The sequence below is a fragment of the Calliphora vicina genome, chromosome 5, assembly GCF_958450345.1.
Source record: "Calliphora vicina chromosome 5, idCalVici1.1, whole genome shotgun sequence".
In the NCBI taxonomy this organism is placed as follows: Eukaryota; Metazoa; Arthropoda; class Insecta; order Diptera; family Calliphoridae; genus Calliphora; species Calliphora vicina.
The window spans coordinates 113,404,771-113,413,360 of NC_088784.1; the positions used below are offsets into that span (position 1 = coordinate 113,404,771).

General features: G+C 27.7%; 1 protein-coding gene across 2 annotated transcripts in view; it reads right to left on the bottom strand.

The window, feature by feature from the left end:
* The window catches only part of Ipk1 (Inositol phosphate kinase 1), a 239,513-nt gene that overhangs the window by 224,421 nt on the left and 6,502 nt on the right, over positions 1-8,590 (bottom strand). For both annotated transcript variants that reach the window (XM_065510927.1, XM_065510928.1), the window contains exon 2: positions 6,095-6,240. The gene's annotated coding sequence lies outside the window, so the exon portion shown is untranslated. The remainder of the gene's footprint in view (positions 1-6,094; positions 6,241-8,590) is intronic.

Consider the following 8,590-nt stretch of genomic DNA (forward strand, 5'->3'; position numbering starts at 1 on the left):
TTATTCGATCGTACTCTCATTTGATACCTTCAAACAATTTTCAATATTTTATGAAATATGAAAAATATACAAATTCCTATAGACATCTAAAGTATTTGCTTTAGAAAATCTTTAGTATAACAGTATTTAAAAGTCTTTTCCATAGAAAATCTTTAGTAATTTATTTATAGGATTTGGAACACGGAAAATTATCAGCATTTATACGATTGTGTTTAAAAACGCATTATTCTGTTTAATATGTTTTGAAACTCACACAGATTCGCCTTTATCGAGCCATTATTTAACATTGGTTATGAAATGGTCGAGATTGACTTACTTTAATACTTTTTTTATTCAAAAAAAATAATTGTTCCTCGTACATCTGTCAGTTAAATTCCATATATAATTTTATCTAATCTTATAATATGTCTCGTGCTATTTTATTTTGTTGTTTATGTATTTTCTCTAATAAATAAATACATACAAAAGAAACGTGTTACTTTTTCTAGATATCGACCGAATTTAAGTAATTAGACACATTGACTTGGGCACAATCAGAAGACATAGAGTTGAGTAGTAGTACTGCACACTAAATAATTTGTATGACAGCTGAAGTACATTTTCATTTCAGTAAAAATAGTGCACAAGATAAGATAAAATACAAACAAAGGAAATAACTGCATAAAAAATTTATTCCAAAATAAAACAAAAAATAAATCTCAAATCCAAGTAGGTCATCAAACTCCAACCCATGAAATGTTTATGTGTAAGACAGGATAATAAAAATAAATACTAAAACTACATACATACATAGATATGTATATGGATGTTTACAGTAGCATGTATTACAATAACATCATCAACAACAACCAAAAAACCATGAATAAACATCTAGAAAATGCTCTATAAATCGAACAGATTTTATTTTCAACTGCAAAAGGGGAGAGAAGAGCGTAAGAAACGACATATGCAACTAGTGACAAATATTATCGGCGCAAATGTCTTCAAAATTATATAAAAGCGAACCCAATGACAAAAACTAAAACAAAATCCCAAACAATTGAGCAATTGTGTTGCAATAATATTCATACACACAAACTCACACACACACACACACACAGATAGCATAATAACTCAGGACGAAGTTCATTCGAGAGGGGTTGCCTCAATAATTTTCATACAAACGAACTAAGAAACGTCTGTCGTCCGTCTGAACATCTGTATTGAATCAGTTCTTGTTTGCAAACCGAGTTGTATGCAGCAGTTCTGTTTATCCTTTCTAGGACTATTTTGTTTCTCAGTCGTTATTTTTCTCTTCTTTTTACAGATTTTTTTTTTTTTTGGCAAACAAAACTAAAGCTGACAGACAAGCAGCTGCCGCTGTTGTATGAATAAAAAAAAAATGAAATAAACCAAAGAAATAATATTCTATGCATTACTGAGATTTTCATTGTAATGTATGTTTTCATGCATGTGTGCAAGTCAATATTGTGTATGAGTTTTTAGTCTCTGTGTGTTGTATTTGTTTTATATGCTTCATTTGACACATAAAGAAGTTAAGTAACAACACAAACTGCAATGAGAGGAAAACAAAAAAAAAATAAAAAGAAGAAACACGGAAAATGCTGAGATATAGTCTTTTCTTCCTATTTTACTTTCAATTTAATAGTTCTTTGTATTTTTTCAACTATTTCTGGTTTTATTTTTTGTTTGCGCTCTATATAAGTTACAATATGTATGTAGGAATAAGCTTTTTCCCTTTCATGTTAAAATGTTACTAGGTAGACGTTATGATATAACCCTACTTTATGATAGCGTAGTTAACAAGTTCCGATTAAAGGGCCTTTTTAATTCGTTTTAAAAATTAGGCCAAATTTTCAAAACGGTTTCTGTGAAATCGCTGCTTAAATGTTGGCAGTAAACACCAAATAAATACGTAAAAAGCAGTTTTTTTTTTGATATTTCTTTATGCGAATATTACTTTGCATAATTTTTAATGCGATTTATGAGAAAGACGACATTTTAGTCCTTTTATCAAGTTTTGGATTAGCTAATGCTGGAACAAAAATGTCTAGAAAGAAAATTAACTTTTATATTATGTGGCAGACTCGACAGCATTTTTGTCAATCGAATTATTCGAATAATTTAAATTTTTTTAAAAAAGTAAAGAATGAAGTTTTAATGTAGGTTTTTTAATATTTTATTGTTAAAGAAAAATAAAAAATAACGTTAAAGTTAACAATCCAAGTATTAATAATGCTAAAAAACATTCGAAAACAAAGTCCATCATTAAATTTTCATCAGAAATATTCTGATCATGTCCACCTAGCTCAAATTTTTTAAAGCATAGCTCCAAAACGGAATCTACCGTGTTTTTTTTTTTGAATTCTTAAGGCAATTATTTCATATATTTTACAAAATATTGTCAAATGCTACAATTTTCTATAAAATTAATCAATATTTTTATAAATGGAATCAAAGTTTTTCAAAAATATGTTTAAATGAGCTTTTGAAAATATATTTCATTAAAACCGAAACCGGTGGAGTTTACAAAGATGAAATAACCGGTTGAGCGGTTTTCGGTTTCGGTTTTGGATACTCTAGTATGCACCCAGTTTGTCTATATTAAAAAAAATGAGTTTGTAAAAACATTTTTACTCATGTCATAAGAAATCCTTACCGTTGTACCTTTCAATGCATTTACATCTTATGAAAGTAAAATGTTTTAAATTTCACATCATTATTTAGCTCAAATATTTTTCTTAAAAAGATCCTGTAGTTTTTTTGGGGAGAAGAATTGAATAACCGAATAAAACAAGTCGTAAGTCGGTTAAGGGTCCTAAGAGTTTTAGTTTTAACTTTTTCTTTCTTTTTTTATTTAGTTTGTCTATGAATCGTTTATTTAAACTGGTATTTTGCTGCAGATTAATTTATTTGTTTCGCGAGACATGTCGGAGTCTTACAACATCCTATTTAAAGTGTTTGTTGTTGGATAAGAATACGAATGTTCAAAATGCTGCACACATACACGTACGTAACTGTGTGCAAATGTGTAGTTTTCATTTAGTTTTTGTGTGTTTTTTTGTTTTCGTTACAGTAACATCCTAACATCCTTCGTCCTTCTGCTGGTGACTGTGTATGTGTTAAATTTCTTTTATTTGTTTACATTTACAGTTTTGTTGTTGTGGCATTTGCTTGAATGCTCCAAAAATTATATTTCTTCTTCTAGTGTTTCTGTTGATGTATTATAAGTACCATGCTGAGAGCAAGAAGGTAAACTTAGGGTTCATTCAACTGTCTCTTTGAATATTTATTTGGTTTTTCCAAGTGAAGAAAATAACTTGCAACATGAATGATTACGTGTATTATTGCCACATTGAGGAATATTTTTTTTAAATGGGGAATTATTTAATTAGCGTTATTTAAACAATCTTTTTATATTTGAAATTTTTAAAATACTCGTGTTCTTACATTATGAACAAGTTATAATAATTTAAAAAAAAAATACCACAATTTTATTTGTTGCTTTTTAAATATGGCAACATTAAATACCTCAAAAATAGAACATATAAAACCAAAAAGGAAAAAAAACGTTTAGAATGATTTTCTTTTGATTGACTTTTTTGTTTTGGTCTAATTTTTTTCTATTTGTACTTCTTGATAAATATTGTTGAAATAACATTTACTTATCTTATTTCAACTTTGCAGACATAAACACATTTTCAATACAACTGACAAATACATTTATTTATTTATTTTTTTTTTTTTGTAAGTTTTTAATTCTGAATTCGTTTGTTTGTAATTCTGTGTATTTTGCAAAATTATAAATAAAAAATGTAATGTTGATAAAAAGTTTATATCAAAATGTTCATATCTTACATTTAAATGCATATTAAGTAAATATTATAAGGGTATTGCATTTGATGTTGTTTCTTGCACAATCAACTACATACATACATATGTATTTATTATTTACAAATTGTATTTGTATTTGTAAATGAAAATACATATTTGTATGTTTCTATTATCTTTTGGATTTGTTTAAATTGATTTGCAATAAAATACATATTTATATACATACATACATATGTATGTAACTTGATAAATTTATTTATTAAATAAATAAAAAAAAGAAACATAAATTCAACCAACAAAGCCTAAACTACTGATAAGTTAAGAGTTACTTAGCTTTTTATTAAATTACTATTATACATACATATTTGTATAAGTGTCCCAGTAAACATTATACAAATTCAACAAAAAAATAAAATACATAATATGTAAACACTGAATTGGTGCATGCACTTTTTTCATTCAGAACTTATTCTGCAATATAATGAAGGAAATAATAAAATGTCCTTAAGTGCTTCTAGAATCTAGTTCCAAGTGTGAATTTCGAACAAAAACACTGAAGTAAGAATGAATTCCTGAACCATTCAAAAGAAAGGATGCTTCTTACAATTTCAAGCACAAATCATTGAATGAAACACGAGAGTAGCGAAGCCTTGGTATATTGGGCTATATTGGTCTTAAAACATCTAGAAAGAGCTATGTATATGCCTAGAAATAAGTAAGATTGCTATAGTCGCCTGTGCCAATATATATACATATACATATATACATTAGACATGCCCTTAAAAAATATATTTGCTTTGGATGGGTCTTATTTTGTTCATTAGCAGGTAAAACTAACTACTGCAAACTTTAAGTGCAATCGGATAACTAGAACACGTGCCGGAATTCGATTGAAAGTTGTAAAATTGGGTAAATAATGGTATTTTTTCCGATATCTTAAAAAATTTCCCTATTTAAATACTGTTTTTTTAAACATTTTCAATAAACCTAAGCTTCTAGAGAAAATTATCTTTCTAACAAGGTATAAAGCATGAACATCGAGTTAAAAATAACCAAGTTATTAGTATTTCCCTACGTCATATATTCAAGAAAAACGAAATTTTTGTATTATTTGCTCACTGTTTTGCATGCAAAAGTTATGTAAAGAACTATGTCAACAATAGAAATGCGAGTAAAATATGAGTAAACTAGCACTTTTTGCTCAATATTTGGTCAGATAAACTCGTATAACTTTGTTATTTTTCATTCGAAATTATTGTTTTATACCTTGTTAGCAAGATAATTTTCTCTATAAGCTTAGGTTTATTGCAAATGTTTAAAAAACAGTATTCAAATATGGAATTTTTTTAAGATATCGGAAAAAGTACCATTATTTTACAACTTTCAATCGATTTCCGGCACGTGTTTATTATTCATGTTGAATAACAACAAATCGAAGTAAAAGGGTTTTTTTGCTTATATCTCAGCAAACCTCGAATTTAAATAGCAATTTGACCCCTTTAGAAATATGTATGGGGTGGCGTTAAAGACCGGCAGCCATATGAATGAAATCGAGTTCCATCAGTAAAAAACAAACGTTCATCAAATAAATTGGTTTAAATCTATTTGGCTATAATTTTATGATCTGTTTATCATCAGAGACACTCACTTTGGTCTCCTTACCACAAACTGATTGACTTCAGTGTACTTTTTATGTTTATTGCTATTGTCGTTACACTGTAATTTTAAATGAGAGGCAAATTAAAAGTGTTTTATGTCGGCAAGAATCTTAATTGAAAATTCTTATCACACACACAACCGAAATCAAAAACCACAAAAATAAATAAATATATAAAAGTGAATAAAGTAAAAACAAAGAAATAAATACCAATTGTAGGTCAATTTAAAGGTAGAAAAAGAGAAAACAATAACAAATCCAAATCAATCAATAACAACTTCCGAATTAAAATATCAACAAGAGAGAAAAAGTGTGAATAAATAAAAAAGAATGATACCTATGTTCAGATACCTACTTATTAAAAACTTTAATATCTAATTATATATTTACATATTTACAACGTTGTACTAGTCAAACGAATTTAGGTGAAAGTGTTGCATGGTATTTTTTTAAAAAAAGTAAAGTAAATATGACATTCAAAGAATAATCACAGCACAAAATAAATAATAATCAAAAACAAAAAAAAACATCTGCTGTTTATTATCACTGAAACCTCAGCTGAGTATTGTGATATTTATTATGTTTTGGTTTTAATCAACTTACCGTTTTCTCTTTGACAGCCAATCGTTGGATGTTGCTGATGATGTTGCAGGGTATATTTTATGATCATCAGCTGTATATAAATGTGTCATCAATAGAAGAGCGCGTGTGCCCAAAAGCAGTTGTGTTAAAACAAATCGTTTTAGAACCTACGAAAACAAAAACAGAAAATTAAATAAGAAAACATTTTAAACAAAGAAAATCATTGTGCAGAACAGTTAGTTCTTATTTAAAATAGAATGAACTTTAATAACAACGAAAAACACAAACAAATTACATGCCTACATACTACTAAAAAATGGGAGAATGAGTGAACTGAATGAGAAATTGAGTCAATACAAAACAATGACAGCTGTTTAGTGTTTAAAATGAGTAAATTATTTGTTAAACTCAGGTAAACATAAACACTTTTGTGGTTTTTTGAGTGTTTTGTTTTTGTTGTTTCATTGGCAAGGCATGCCCGGTTTGTTTATATCAGTTTTTGAAATAATGAATTCAATTTTTATTTGTGCAAGACTTCAGAAAAAAATTTATATCAACAATCAATGGGATGATCATGAATTTTTTTAACTACCTATGTATGTATGTAGTAGGTACAAAATCCTTTAAAAATTTCTACTATAGGTTTAAAATATTCGGACAATTATTTCTCCTGTCCCTTATAAAAAATATTTTCCGATACAATAAATAAATTCTAAAAATTAAATTTCTATTAATCAGCTTATTCGTTATTTGAACATCAACCGATTCATTCCAAATAGGACAAAACTCACAAATATGCCAATAATATTTATATGTACCTATGTAATAATTATAGGTACATAGGTATTGAATATTTATAATAACACGGTGCTACGGTGGTAAACAACTTGGAAAACGACCTAGCGTGGGTTATAGTGCTTGCAGAGTACATTAGAAATTGTGTCAAAAAATTTTAGAAACACCCTCAAATTCAGAAGTTATTCTGAAAAAATCGTTTTCAGTGATGTTCGTCAACTTATCGATCTGTAACTCAGTCAGTTTTTGTCCGACTTAAAATTTTTTAACGGGTTTTGAAAGAAAACTGATTACGTTTTAAAATGTTCGTCAACTTATCGATCTGTAACTCAGTCAGTTTTTGTCCGACTTAAAATTTTTTAACGGGTTTTGAAAGAAAACTGATTACGTTTTAAAATGGCGTGCATTTTTTGATACATTTGTAAGTTGTAAGTATTGTTTTTGTTAAGAATATCTAAAAGAAAATCAAAATCAAAATTTATCAACTTTTTTGATTTTAGTCGCTTTTCATTGCTTATTTTGATATAGAAGCTTACACAAATTTATACCAATGTATAAAGCAAATTTAATTCTTACCAAAACGTGGGTTCAATTATTCAAATCGGATGAAAATTGTAAAAGTTATTCAACTTTTCATTAAATCCTTTTTTTAGTATTTTCTCACCCAGTCCATATGAATAAAGAAAAAACGAAAAGCTGTACAAAAAAAAATATTTGTAAAATTTTTAATTTACAAGGTAAATTTTGTCGAACTTTTTTCGAAAAAGTTTAATAACTTTTGCAAGTATAAACCGATTTTAACAAATAATGTCTCGATTTTGTCTACATAAAATTGTCTTTAAAATTCTATGCAAAAAGAAATAGGGTTTCATAGAAAAAAAAAATAAGAAAACTATTGTTGAATTTGAAAAATTACGAACAAAATAAAAATGAAATCGAAACTTATTGTAAAAACTTACACAATTTCTTGGAATACAGATATTATGCATACATTTTATGAAAGCGTAATTCTTTCCCTATCCATAGTTGTTTAAGATTTTTAAATCGGTCTAAAAATGTGTGAGTTAGAGGTACTACAGTCCTACGACCTACCCTAAAACAGTTTTTTCAAAATAACTCAAAATTTTGAGGGTGTTTTAAAATCTTTGAAAACGGTTTCAGTATGTCCTCACCTAGGCCTACAACCTTCATTAGGTCGATTTTCAAGTTCTGACAAAAAGTGTCATTTTGTAGCAGAGTGTAATTATATTAAATTGCATTCAGGAATTTACTTTTGTAATATATACATTGGCCTTATAGGCTTTTTATATTACGTACTTGGAATAAATAAATATGCAATAAATTGTTATAAATAAGGCAGAACAAAAGAATTGCGAATATGTTCTTTCAAAGATCTGTAAAGATAAAACAACAATACGAATGCGTCATCAACTACGTACAACAACAAATAAATGCGATGATGAGTGTTGAGTTTGACAGAACTTCATTCATTCCATATGAGTAAAACTATTATTATGAGCACAATTTCTTATCTATACAATTCACTCCAAAAATATTTACCTTTGAGTCAAAGGCATGTGAGTGCACAAGAGTGAAGAATCTTGTACATAAGTTGATTAACATTGCTAAAGCAAAGACGTGTGCGCACGCTCGTTACAATATTTATTTTTTTACAAATGGGGTTTTAGTTCATACGAGTATTCAGTAAAAAGGGGGTTTTAA